The 12,697-nt window shown below is 37.6% G+C and overlaps 1 protein-coding gene and 1 long non-coding RNA gene across 5 annotated transcripts in view; one reads left to right on the forward strand and one right to left on the reverse strand.

Annotated features, from left to right (window-relative positions):
• PCDH1 (protocadherin 1) overlaps positions 1–12,697 on the reverse strand; it is a 1,308,367-nt gene that overhangs the window by 735,429 nt on the left and 560,241 nt on the right. The gene's annotated exons all lie outside the window — the stretch shown is intronic.
• Positions 5,417–12,697, forward strand: part of LOC122799983 — a 268,338-nt gene continuing 261,057 nt past the window's right edge. The window contains exon 1 of the long non-coding RNA XR_006364514.1: positions 5,417–5,506. This is a non-coding gene — a long non-coding RNA (uncharacterized LOC122799983). The remainder of the gene's footprint in view (positions 5,507–12,697) is intronic.

Genomic DNA, 12,697 nt, shown 5'->3' on the forward strand with positions numbered 1-12,697 from the left:
TTGTCTTTAAATATCCACCACACTTGTGCTATTTTACAAATATTATTTATTCACTCATTCATCTTTATTAGCTGCATTACTTGTCCAACTTTTGTGAGGGTGGGGGTGAATAACTGAGACTACCACCAGTACTCATTTATGATAAATGTGTATCTTTTCTCAAGAGTGTGAATTAAGATGCCATGAAAAATAAAATATTCCCAACTCTAGGATGTGTCAAGCTTATGGATAACAAACTGAGCTGACTATAGTGCACGGTGTTACTTTTTTCTGGTGTCTATGGCTATTAAAATGACTTCAGTCTGCAACTAATTAAGAAATTTAGCACATACCATCAAATGTCAGCCATTCTGTCCTGCATTAAACCCTTTCTTAACAGTCAGTGTAATGGCTGAAGAAACAATGCATTGTGTTTTTGTTTTTGTTCAAAGGTACTAGGCAGATGTTTCCTGTATGTATTCATCTCAAGTCAACACTAAACAACAGTGTGTACTGCCCACCTAGAAACATAATTAACAGACTAACGATGATCTTCTGACAACCTGGGGAAACAACTAGCCATCGTTTCCTTACTTCTCTGTTTAGGTTACTATATAAAAATCAAACAACCAAGGGAAAGGATACAAAGATAATGTATTTACCGTCAGTACTTCTAAGTGAGATTATATTCTGTGCCAACAGATGTTCATTTCTGGCAAAAACATCTTAATACTGCAACCTAATGTTTCGTATCAATTCAGTTATCATATTCTTTCCACTCTGAAACTAATTTCCTCCATGGTACAACAATTAGCATTCCTGGAAATGAAACTATGTACTTTTTCCCCCAAACTGTCTGCTTTTCTGATGACGTTCATCTTGTTGATCACTGCTGCAGTCCCCTTAGCTATATGGGCTACATCCTGCCAAGGATAAAATGACCAGCCAGCTTCTACAGCTTCAGGGCACGTTCCACGCACCCAAACTGTGAAGAAGCTCGAGCAGAGCTGACTAAAAGACAAGTCTGGGCAGAGCTTTACTACCACTGAAGACTATGGTCCTCTGAGTCTTTTAAGTATCAATAGTCTGCTTTGTACTTTCCTTAGCAGGGTAGATAAGTTCCCTTTAGGGAAAAAAAACTTCCATTTTCTTAAATTGATTGATGTTTTATTACTTTCCTCTTCAGGAAAGTTACTTTAAAGCTAGGAGTTTTATGTTTTAATGGACTGTCTCAAAACTGTCATGTACTTTTAAACAGAACATTCATTTTTTTTCTGTCAGTTTAAAAGTAAAGTTAACTAACTGAAAACATTTTCTGTGGAGAAATTATGCTTATTTTTTCCTTGGTGGGGATGGCACATTGTTTGAAAGTGCTGTTTACTGTTTTTTTTTCTTTCAACAACAAAAAAGTAACTTTTACAGACTAGTACTTTTACCACCATTTGCAGACCATCTTCCCTGGGAAAGTGGCATCATTTTTGGTTTGACCACAGAAAAGACAAATGGTCCCATGGTCAGTCCTTCTTCCAGCTACAAAAATAAAAAGTTAAGCAAACAGCCTTTGCAACCAGATCAGGCTATCAATTTTCCTCAGCTGCAGGTGGCTGGCTGTTCTGTGGCCATTTGGTATACCTCAGACCACTTATCTTTTATCCCAGGTTACTCTGGTGTAGCACTTACAGCCACAATGAGCCAGGCGTTAGCCACATTCTCGCTGGCTGTTGGATTCCTCTCAGTGCACAAGTGAGAGCCATTCTTGTCTGTCCTGGGAGAGGGAACAGGGAAGGTTTCCTCTATTGTATAAGAATACTGTGCCATCCCTGGGGAAGCAACTACTGCCATTAATAACACAGTTGGCCCCACTTTTCCTGTCAGGAAGAAACAGAAAACCAAGTATCTACTACTACTCAAATTTCTTTGTAAAATACTTTACTGGGACTGACTCTGGGTTTAATTCAGGCTATTGAGCCTTCTTGTAAAGTCATTTCTGGTAAAAAATAAGAGAGATTTATCTTTTCCTGAAGACAGTGCAGCACAGTAGCACAGTGGATAGTGTTGTTGCCTTACAGCAACAGGTTCCATGGTTTGATTTTTGGTTGGGGTGCCTTCTGTGCAAAGTTTTCATGGGTTTCCTCCCACAATCTGAATATATGCAGTAGGTGGACTGGGCACGTGTGTGGACCTTGGCTCCAGATGATTGTCACTGTTGAAGTGACAACCCGACCCCATGTGGAAAAATGGGAAAAGGGGTTGTGGATGGATGGGTTCAAGAAGCAAGATGCAGAAACAGATTTATTTTTTTCCCCCTCACATTTCCAATTCTCCCAGTAGGTGTTTCTTTTTCTCTGAGACTATTGCTAGATTGTGCCAATGTTTCAACTAGGAAGATTCTGTTCCAGAACTCTATGCCAAGAAGGCCTAGAAGACAGGTGACATTTATTTTCTTTGGGAAAGAATGTTCCTGTATGCTTTTCTACACAAATATCCAGGGTACTTCAGAAGATTCAGAAGGAACCTTCAAGATCATTGTGGTGACTCTGTTCTGGCCTAGGCTACTGAGGTTCTTACTTACTTCAGAAATGGCCAGCGGCAATTACCACAAGCTTTCTCACAGACTGGATCTACTCAAACAAGGACAGATGTGTTTGATATACATCAATCATTATCAATTGACTGCCTGCCCGATAAGGTCTTAATTCTTTTTAGGCACCTGTTTTTTGAGGACGCACAGCAGGTACTAATGGAGGTAAGAAAGTCTGCTTCTAGAAAATCATATACTAACAAATGGAAAAGGTTTTCTAGTTGGTCCCAACAATATAAACAGCACCCAGTCAAGGCTGGACATTCTCTGATTTTACAAATATTTATGTGAGTTACTATCCTATTGCCTTTCTTATTCCTCTGTGAAGGTCCATTTATCATCCATTTCTGCATGTCTGCCTGTAGATCCTACTCTTTCAAAGGAATATCATGCCAAAATGTTCTTGAAAGGGGTTTGGTATAAGAAGCTGCCAAGTAAATCTGTGGCTCCACCTTGGGATCTTAATTTTCTGTTAGAGAAAAAAAAAAGAAAAAGTAAATGGACCATGTAAGACTTTTATGAGCTTATAAAAAGTACAGATCAGAATAATGTATTTAAAAAAAATACTGATTCTGCCTCTCAGAGACTCTAAAAGCCCAGGGATTTGTAGCACTAGGACTACAATCAAAGAGAAAACTCTTCAACTTATAACTGATTGTTTTGGTCCAAATGATAATCAGACCTACAGGTGTGCATGCTATAATAAGTTTGCAATGAAGTATTCTAGCTCCTTAAACAGTGGGATGAAAGGCTTTTATTTTGTTTTTGCCCTTTTGATTCATGTTCATTCCCGATTCATTCTTTCAGGAAGCTCTAGTGCCCCCAATACTGGGTCTACCAGTCTCTCCTGTTGCCCCTGAATTATCTTCATTCTAAGGTTAGTGCTGTGGTGGAAACAGGTTCATAGTAAAGGGGCATGCCATTAACTGCTTTGACTGAGAGATTTTTCCATTAATGATCTACCACTTGATATCCCCTCTCCTCTGTGTTCATGCGTTACCATCTGACAGATTAACCTATAAGGATTATACCTTCCTGCACAGAACGCCTAGGTGAATGCCCTCTCCTGGGATGCTCACATCCATCCCTCCATGCCAGTGCTTCAGACACCCAAGCCAGTAACTGAACCCAGGTCACCTAGGACACAGTTATGGCTTTATCCTCCCATTATGGCACAGAGCTGCTCATGGGATGGAAGTATTTATGGTTTGTTAGGCACACCACATATAAGTCTGCTTCCACTTCCAACTTGAACCAGATTAGGGAGTCCGTTCAAATGAGCTGCAGTGTAGAAGAGGCATGAAGAAATAGTATTGTGCTTTTTCAGTTGGTATTTTATCCAGTTATCAGACCCTGACTCTCACCAAAAACATCTTTAAACTGGTCCCCTCCCACCCTTCAAACAGACCAAGCATTCTTGCAAGTCACCATTTGACATGCCGAGACTGACTAGTGTGAGTCTCAAAACACAGAGACTGAATGGCTAAAAAAAAAACTAACATATTTATTAAGCTGAGATGGCTATTTTCCAGAACATTCCCTTTTCTCCTAGGTATGGAGATCTTGGAGTTACTATATATAAATTCAGGGGGTGTGCTTGGGGGGGGGGGGCCTTCCACAAAAAAAGGTGTTTAAAGGAGAAGAGTAATGTCAGACTCGCTCCTCTCCCCATTTCATTCTTTCTTCCCCATGTGTCAGCACCCTGCGTTTCAAATGCTAACATTTCAATAGGGAGCCATTCTTTTATACATCAGTTTGGCCTGTTTTCTATACAACTAACTGATGGAGAATCATATAAATAATATCATTATCTCTCATTTGTGACTTGAACCCAAGACCGTCAGCATATTATCCCAGTGTTAGTACCTCTGGACATAAAGCTGTTGAGTCTTCCCTTAATAGCTTTATCCTTCCAGCCTGTAAACCTCTAGAATGGTGACTGATTTCTTATTCACTCTCCGTATTTATATCAAGTCCCTTTCTACAGTAATGTTTCTGCCATCAAAATATGCTACATCCAGCAGCCCCATCCACAATCCGTGCTTCTCATTCATTTTAACCACTTCATTCTGCCAGCTGTCCAAATCAAACTTTACTCAAAGGCACCACTAACATGGACATGTTAATGGGTGTTCACCTTTGAAAGATAAAATATATTGAAATTGTCACATTTAATAATACAAGGCATCTGTCAAGTGCATATTCTGAGAAAAGCATGCAAGGTTTTTTTTTTGTATTTTTTTCTATTTTTAGCTTTGGTGACAATAATCAGCAATAAAATAAAAGTATGTCATAAAAATATAAAACAATACTTTAATGTAACACATAGCTCACTGGGTATCATATTTCATCCACTGCAGTACACTGGAAGGATACAGACTCAAAAGTGACACAAATCAGATGCGCCTTACGTAATTCACTTTTATGCCGTCCTTAATTAAAGTGTGTTATTCTTAACAAATAATTAAATTTCACTAACTACATATGTTGATCCATTATTAATGTATCAGACAGTAGTACTTACTTTGATACATGCATATTTAATTACATGCACTTTAATGCTACTCTGTTCATTTTACCACACAGAACCTTTTATTTCTATTATATATTTTTTTCAAAAATAATGTACCTATCCTTTTCATAATGTTATTGACAAAAATCACTAAATGCTAAAATTCAGTGCACATTCATATAGCTAAAAAGCAGGTACACTGTAACTACAATTTTTATAGCAAGACTAGTATAAAACTACGATCAGGGCTATAAAATGTCATTCTGGCCAATTTAAAACCACTCATATACATTAGCAAGGTATGCCAGAGGCCAAGTGACTTATCACAGTCTGGAAAGAGCAGCGCTGCAGGATGTGGGTAGTTTAGCATGCTGCTCCCATTAGACGGTTTAAAACTCCATCCTATTCTCAGCTGATGGCATCATTTATGCAAGGTAAATACATTTTTAAAGCCTCTGCCTTGTTTTTGCATGGAAAGGAAAGCTGCTTTAAAAATTGTACAATTTCTAACAAATCAAGCTTTTTGAATTCACCTGCTTAATGAAGATCAAATCTGGAAGTGAAGTGTATCCTTGAACCAGCTACGGAGTACGTTCTGCCTATAGATGCATGAGATGTTTAGTTTCAGTCTTGCGTTTAATCTGACATTTACGCAAGGGTCAAAGTCCTCAGAAAACTCATAAAAATGGTATAATGGGACGTGTTTAAATGTTATGTGCAGCGTTTTGTTTAGGCTTCACTAAAGCAGGAATCTTGCTTCATCTTGGTTACTTTAGAGATTAACATAAAAGTTGCTTGGCAAATTCATTTTCGACACCACTGTCAGTATTGCTGTTCATGAGAACAGAAAAATAATTTGTACTTCTGACAGTTGCCAGCTGCTGGGTTTTTGCTTGGACGGCAAGTTCCTTCCTTCTAGCAGCATTAATATATTTGTTGCCTGAAGATAATCCAAGAATGTTACATTCCCTTCCTACTGTTTCATATATTTTTTACATGAGTTTGATTTACTTTCTGAGTCACTGCATACATGCTTTTGATTTCTAGTCAAGCCTCTACACCAGGGAGAATGCTTCCCTACCTTAATTAAACTAAAAGAAAGGAATTTAAGCTGTGTCATTAAATAAGGAGGTTTAGGCAGTTGCAAATAATGTTAATAAAAGATCAGAAACACAGGGGTGTGGGTGTTAAATAACGCACACAGGGTCTTAATATAGTAACAAATGCTTTATTAGAAAAGCTGGTACTGACTTGTTGTTTGTCAACAGTGTAGTACTTCAGCCTTTACACAACTCTAGTTTTGTCTATACTCATGCTTTTGTCATTTATTAACCAGTTAAGTGAGTTAGCTATTCAATGTTTGCTAACTGTGTCACTTAGTGCTTTAACCATTCCTTGTTCTCTATGTACTTTCTACTGACTTGCAGAAAACCTAATGCAATTGAAACTGACATCCTGCAGACACTGTCATTTACATGCAAATAAATGTTCAGTTTAGTGTGTAACATTGCATCTCTTTAAGCCCAGCATTATACAGTCGCATAGAACAGGGCTTAATTTATGTAATTCTGCCTTTGCTTTCCATCTGTATCTGATTTTCCCCAACTGTCTGCACATCATTGTAGCTTTCCATGACATTCTGCACCATTTCCTTTTAGAACTTGTTGATGCATCATGTGACCCATGACAACAAATACAATAACAAATAAGTTTAAAGGTACAGGATACAAAATGGGATGAAATAACAGCCAGAGAGACTGAAACAAAGCTGAGAAAAGCCTCTAACTGGAAAACCTCAGGCCCACATGCAGTACCTAACTTTTGGCTTAAAGTATTAACTTATTTGCATGATTTAGCCATGAGTAAGAAATATTTATATGCGCACCCAGAACACATACTGCACTGGTTAACAACATGAAAAACAATGCTCTTATTTAAGCGTGAACCTGTAAGCTACCCTAAAAATTATAGATCAATAACTTGCCTTCCAACAACAAATAAACTATACACGGGAATTGATCCCAACAGAGTTTATAGTCATTTAGAAGAAAACTCAATTATGGCAATAGAACAAAAGGGCAATAAAAGAAAGTCATATGGAACAATAAATTGAACAATGATGGGTCCTATATGGGACCCAGTTACAAACCTCTTACTGTAATATGATAGCATTTTGAGTTTGTTTCATGACAGTTTTACTTATGTTATGTAAGAAGGGGGGGAGGAGTGATGTGATAAGAGAAGTCTAAGTGAGTCTGGGCAATGGCTAGGTAAAGCTTGGGAAGCTTTTTATTTTATATAGAGATAGAGAGCCTAGTTTCTTGTTACTTGGTTTACGTCATTTGCGTGTATATATATCAAATTTTAGTTTGTTGTCTATACCCTTGTAGTTTTGTTCGAGAGGTCCGAGGTCCCATCCAACTTTGCTTCCAGCAAAAAATTAAAAAGGTAAATTAATGGGTTTTTTTTGTTACAACAAACAACAACATTTTTTTTGGTTTGGATTGAGAATCAGGCCAGTTTCTGAGTACCGAAGTTTTTATTTTAAGCACTAAGCAGCAGTTTGGGGAGTAGTACAAGTGAAGGAGAGCAGATTAATGTGGCATATTGGCATCATTAAGTAAACTGTATGCAGAGTAACTGCATTGCAGATCATTGATAAATGTGGAGAATAATAGCGTCCTAGAATCTATCCTGTTGGGTAGTAGCTGTGTGTTAGTAGTAGTAGGAAAAGTAGTTTAGTTCTGCACCAGTGTGATAGGAATAGATAGATTGTACAGCCATGGTGTCAAGACAAGTCAGAAGGCAAAAGGTGAATTAAAGTTGTTGATCCACCATGATAAAGGCCATTGAGTCATCCAGAAATGCAGATCCAGAAATAGCTGATGAGAGAAGTAGAGGTTATGGTGTTATGGAAGACAGGAGAATGAGAAAAGACTATGGAGAGGTCTATTGGTACATGGAGGTGCATGGCCAGTAGTTACCAGGCCATTAGGTGTTGCCACAGTTGACCATTAGGTGTTGCATGAACTGTTTCTGAACACATTTTTTAAGTGCCTTTCAGGCAAGGGAAAGATCAGGCGAAGTGCCTAGATAAAGATCAGTGGAAGTTTGTGCCTATCTTGTAGATATGATATCATATCCAGATCTGCTAAGGAGGCGGTTCAAATGAAGGAGGACTTGATAAGTTGAGAGTCATGTTTTAGCTGTTTTTTTTACCAATGGGTTTTGCAAATATTCAGCTGGGTGTGAGAAAGGTTTTTAGTTTAATTTTATTTTTAAAGAAGTTTAGAACAGGGAAGAAGGAAGTAAGTGAAAGGTTTTTTTGGTGTTAGGTCAATAGAGGGAAGTAGAGAGCTAGGAGGTAATTGATTGGAGGAAGAGTTTGTAAGCATGGAGTGATTGGAGTATCTGTGCAGTTGGGGATTGGAGTCCGAAGAGGGGTGAGATGGAGTGTGGCAGGGGTGAGGGGTGTGATGGAGCCCAGATGAGAGAATTGTCAGGATCCAGCCAAATTTCAGTTTTGGTTTTTTTTTGTGGACAGTTGCAATTTTAATACAGAAATGTCTTTTATCTAGTAATGTTGCCTTTAGTTTTCATTCCTTGGTTGTTTGTATCAGACTAGGTCAATGGGAGTTTAAGAATTAACTACAGATTCCCAGCCTTTTATTTCCAAGTTATTTTCAATCTAGTTTCTTCTTTAAACTTTTGTGTTTCTAAAGCTTTGGGTAATCTAGGGAGTGGGTTTTTGAAAATTAAAAATTCTAATGAAGTTTTGTTAAATCTAGGCTTACAGCTTCATCTAGGGGTAGATGTTTTAGTTAATGTTAATTACATGCAGTTAGTTCTAGTTGTAGTGATTGTTAATGTAGTTGTTTCTAGTGTTTTAGTTTGGTTTTTGTTGTGGGTTGCATGAATAGCGGGTTTATGAGGGTTGATATGGGTGAGGTGGATGTCATAGAGGGGCTGGTGGGGGTACCAGATACTGGTGCCTTCTTTATAGGTACCCATTAGTACCAGTCGAGTATACTGTCTTTTTAGGTAGGTTTTCCTCCAGTTAGGTTTAAAGGGAGCAAGAAAAGAGGTAAGGTGGGGATGTGAGGAAGGAGCAGAGGGCACAGGTATTCCAGGTAATGTTAAAGTCTCAAGAACTAAATCCTGGAGGGGAGGCGATAGCGATATCAATGAAGTTATGTTTTTGTTTATTCTATGTTATTTAATATATTATGTTTTTATAATAATATAGATAAATTATTTATTTCTATTTTAGATTTATTTGGTTTGTATTAATTTGCATTTTTAAAGGTTTAAGTGGTTGCATTAATAATTATAGAACATGGGATTTAGATTTATTTCTCTCAGCTACTCCTTTTATTTCTTAGGGCTGCAGTCTCTGGGTCTTGAATATTGTTCTACTAATAAGGTTATCATTTGTTGTTAAACAAAGTTATAGTGGAGAACTGTAATAAGGGGAAGAATCTAAGTATGGCATGGATTGACTACAAAAAAGCATTTGATAGTATCCCACATTTATGGAGAAAAGAGTGCTTAAAAATGTATAAGATACACCCTACACTGATTACAGTAACCATGAAACATTGGCAGACCCCTTTGCAATTAAGCCATGATAAAGGACAAATTATTATCTCAGGGATAAAAATTCAAAGGGGGATATCCAGGGTGACTCTTTGTCACCGTTGCTATTCTGCCTTGCCATTAATCCATTAAACTGTTTATATGACAGCTTAGGTCATGGCTACAATTTGGTTTGTAGAAAACAACAAAGTCTAATGACTTCTCATTTTCTCTTTGTCGATGATTTAAAACTGTATAGCTCCATCAGATGAGGAACTGAAAGCACAGCTGCAGGTTGTCAAAACTTTTTCAGATGATATTGGAATGCCATTTGATCTTCATAAATGTGCAAAAGCAACCTTATAAAGGAAAACTGCAGCACCTGAAAAACATCAGTTTGGGACAAGAATGTGATATAAAAGAACTTGAGCAAGAGGGGGTGTATAAATATTTGGGAATTGATGAAGTATCAGCAATAAAACATGAACAAATATGAATAAAACTCTGTAAGGAGTACTTAAGAAGACTTAAATTAATCCTGAACACAGCACTGACATCTAGGAACAAGATCCAAGCTATGAATCAGTTTGCTCTTCCTGTCCTAACTTATGGTTTTGGAGTGATTGACTGGCCTCAAAAAGTGTTGGACAGACTGGAAATTAAAACAAGAAGGATGCGTCATGCTTACCAAGTGATTTATAAAAATCAGTGTATACCATGATTATATATTCCCCGTTCCGAAGGAGGGATGGACCTCTTTGAAACTGATTACATATATAGATCTGCAATCGTGGGACTCCACATATATTTACTGACCTGACAAGAGCCAAATGTAGTGAAAGTTTTGAAACATGAGGAGAATAAATCTAAGATGACGTCTCTGCTTAATTTAGCAGAAGCATATCGACATCAAGCAGGAATGGAAATCAAACCAGAAGTGGATAAAAACCAGGCAGCAACTGAATGTGCCAAAAAACAAAAGAAAGACTATAAGATGAAGGACCAGACGAGAAGGCAAGAAATGTGGAAAAAACATAAATATAGTTGCAAGTATAGAAAACTTCTGGAAGAGCCTAATGTTGATCAAGAATGAACACAGGAATGGTTAAGGAGAGGCAAATTCAAACCAAGAAATTAAAGGTTAATATTTGCATCCCAAGATAGTGGGCTATGTACTACTGGTTTACAAAGTCCATTGAACATGTGGGAGAAACCGACACATGTAGGTATTGCAAAACCGAATTGGAAACAGTCACACACCTTGTTACTGGCTGCGATGCACTAATGGCAGAGGGACTGTATACTGAAAGGCATAATAATGTGGCAAGATTGTTACACTTGACATTGCGCAAACATTATGGTATCGAAGTGGCTGAAAAACATTGGAAGCATGAGGCACAAAGAATCATAGAAAATGATGACATTTACATCACACGGGATCACTCAGTACCAACAGTTCAAAAGATAAATGCTAGAAAATGGGATATAGTGGTCCAAGAAAAGAAGAAAAAAGTAGCATTGATCATTGAAATCGACACACCCAGTGACTACAGTGTCTTGCATACAGAGAGACATAAAGTCATAAAATACCTGGATCTGCAAGCAGAAACGAAAGCCATGTGGAAGAAAGATACCCAGACAGTTCTAATAGTAGTAGGAGCAATGGGTCTTATAAAAAAAGAATTTACAATCGTATTTAGATATGTTACCAATTTATGTAACACCGTTCAAATTGCAGAAGTCATTACTGGGCACATTGTGGGTGCTGCGAAGAGCACTTTTGGCTGACATCAAAGAGTGAAACAATACTAACATTTCATGAACTTTAATCATACTTTGACTTAGGAATGGGGTCCATTCCCATCATGGTATTAGAAACCCAAAAGACTTGGAGAAATTAAAAAATAGCAGAAAACAAATATATTCACTAACCCTTACTACTGAGACAGACGAATGTCCAGCATAGCCATTTAACAGAAGCAAATTTAACACTTGCAGCTAAGACAGTGAACGAATAAAGGAGATCTACAACCAAGACACACCCTTCGTGAAAGCACATCATCTGTTAGCATCTATTGATGAAACAACAACAGTTATAAATATTGCTGCCTTTCAACAAAACATGGGTGCAGAGCAATTGCCTGAATAGATTCATAGATTAGTACTAGGCTAACTACCCTTGTCGGCCATTTTTAAGCCTAGCCAATTATCTCATGTGAGAATCAAACCCAGTACCTTGCATCTGTAAGGTAAACACCTTAATCATTACGCCAACCTTCTTCCTACAAATGGGTTCATGGGTTAGTACTAGGAAAACTGCCCTTGTGGGTCATTTTAAGTCTAGCCAATTACCCCATGTCAGAATCAAAACCCGTACCTTGTGTCTTTAAGATAAACACCTTAACCATTATGCCAACCTCATGACAAATATCAACAGCAAAAATGCTGAAGCAAATGTTCAAAACATCAATAGTCCAAAAATACCTAAACAAAAAATACTGACAGTTAAAAATACCTAAACACAAAATATCAACAAAATAAACCACATCCCAACTCAACGTTTTTCTTCCCCACATCCCCCTAATAATTATATATATAAACTTCAAAGTTGCACAACAGTGGGGAAAGGGCATATACCCTCCCTGGTGTAACTTCAATTTTGTCAATATTTTAAATTTTGCTTGAGACATAGATGTATCTCAGAATTCTAATGAAGAATTTGTCTAATATACACATGAATGTGTCAGAAAATGACTGTTTATGGCAGGGTAGGGGACATGCCACAGGTATTTAGGACTCTGAATGTATCAGCTTACATCACATCTAGGAGTGGTGAAATACTTAATGTAAATGCCTAAGGAAGTTTGTCATAGTGATAGACTGATCAGAGCCATTGCTTCAAGGGTGGGTGAAACTGGTCAGAAGACAAAGACTATACTTCATGGAGTCAGAACACGTTTGCATCACTGTGCTTTTTCACTATAAGATGCTTCTCTACTTGGTGGTCTACTGATATTTCTTATTTAAGAATTAATAGTGTTTTGCTGTAT

This window comes from Protopterus annectens, chromosome 4.part0 (genome assembly GCF_019279795.1).
Source record: "Protopterus annectens isolate FY-2018-M chromosome 4.part0, PAN1.0, whole genome shotgun sequence".
Taxonomy (NCBI): Eukaryota; Metazoa; Chordata; order Ceratodontiformes; family Protopteridae; genus Protopterus; species Protopterus annectens.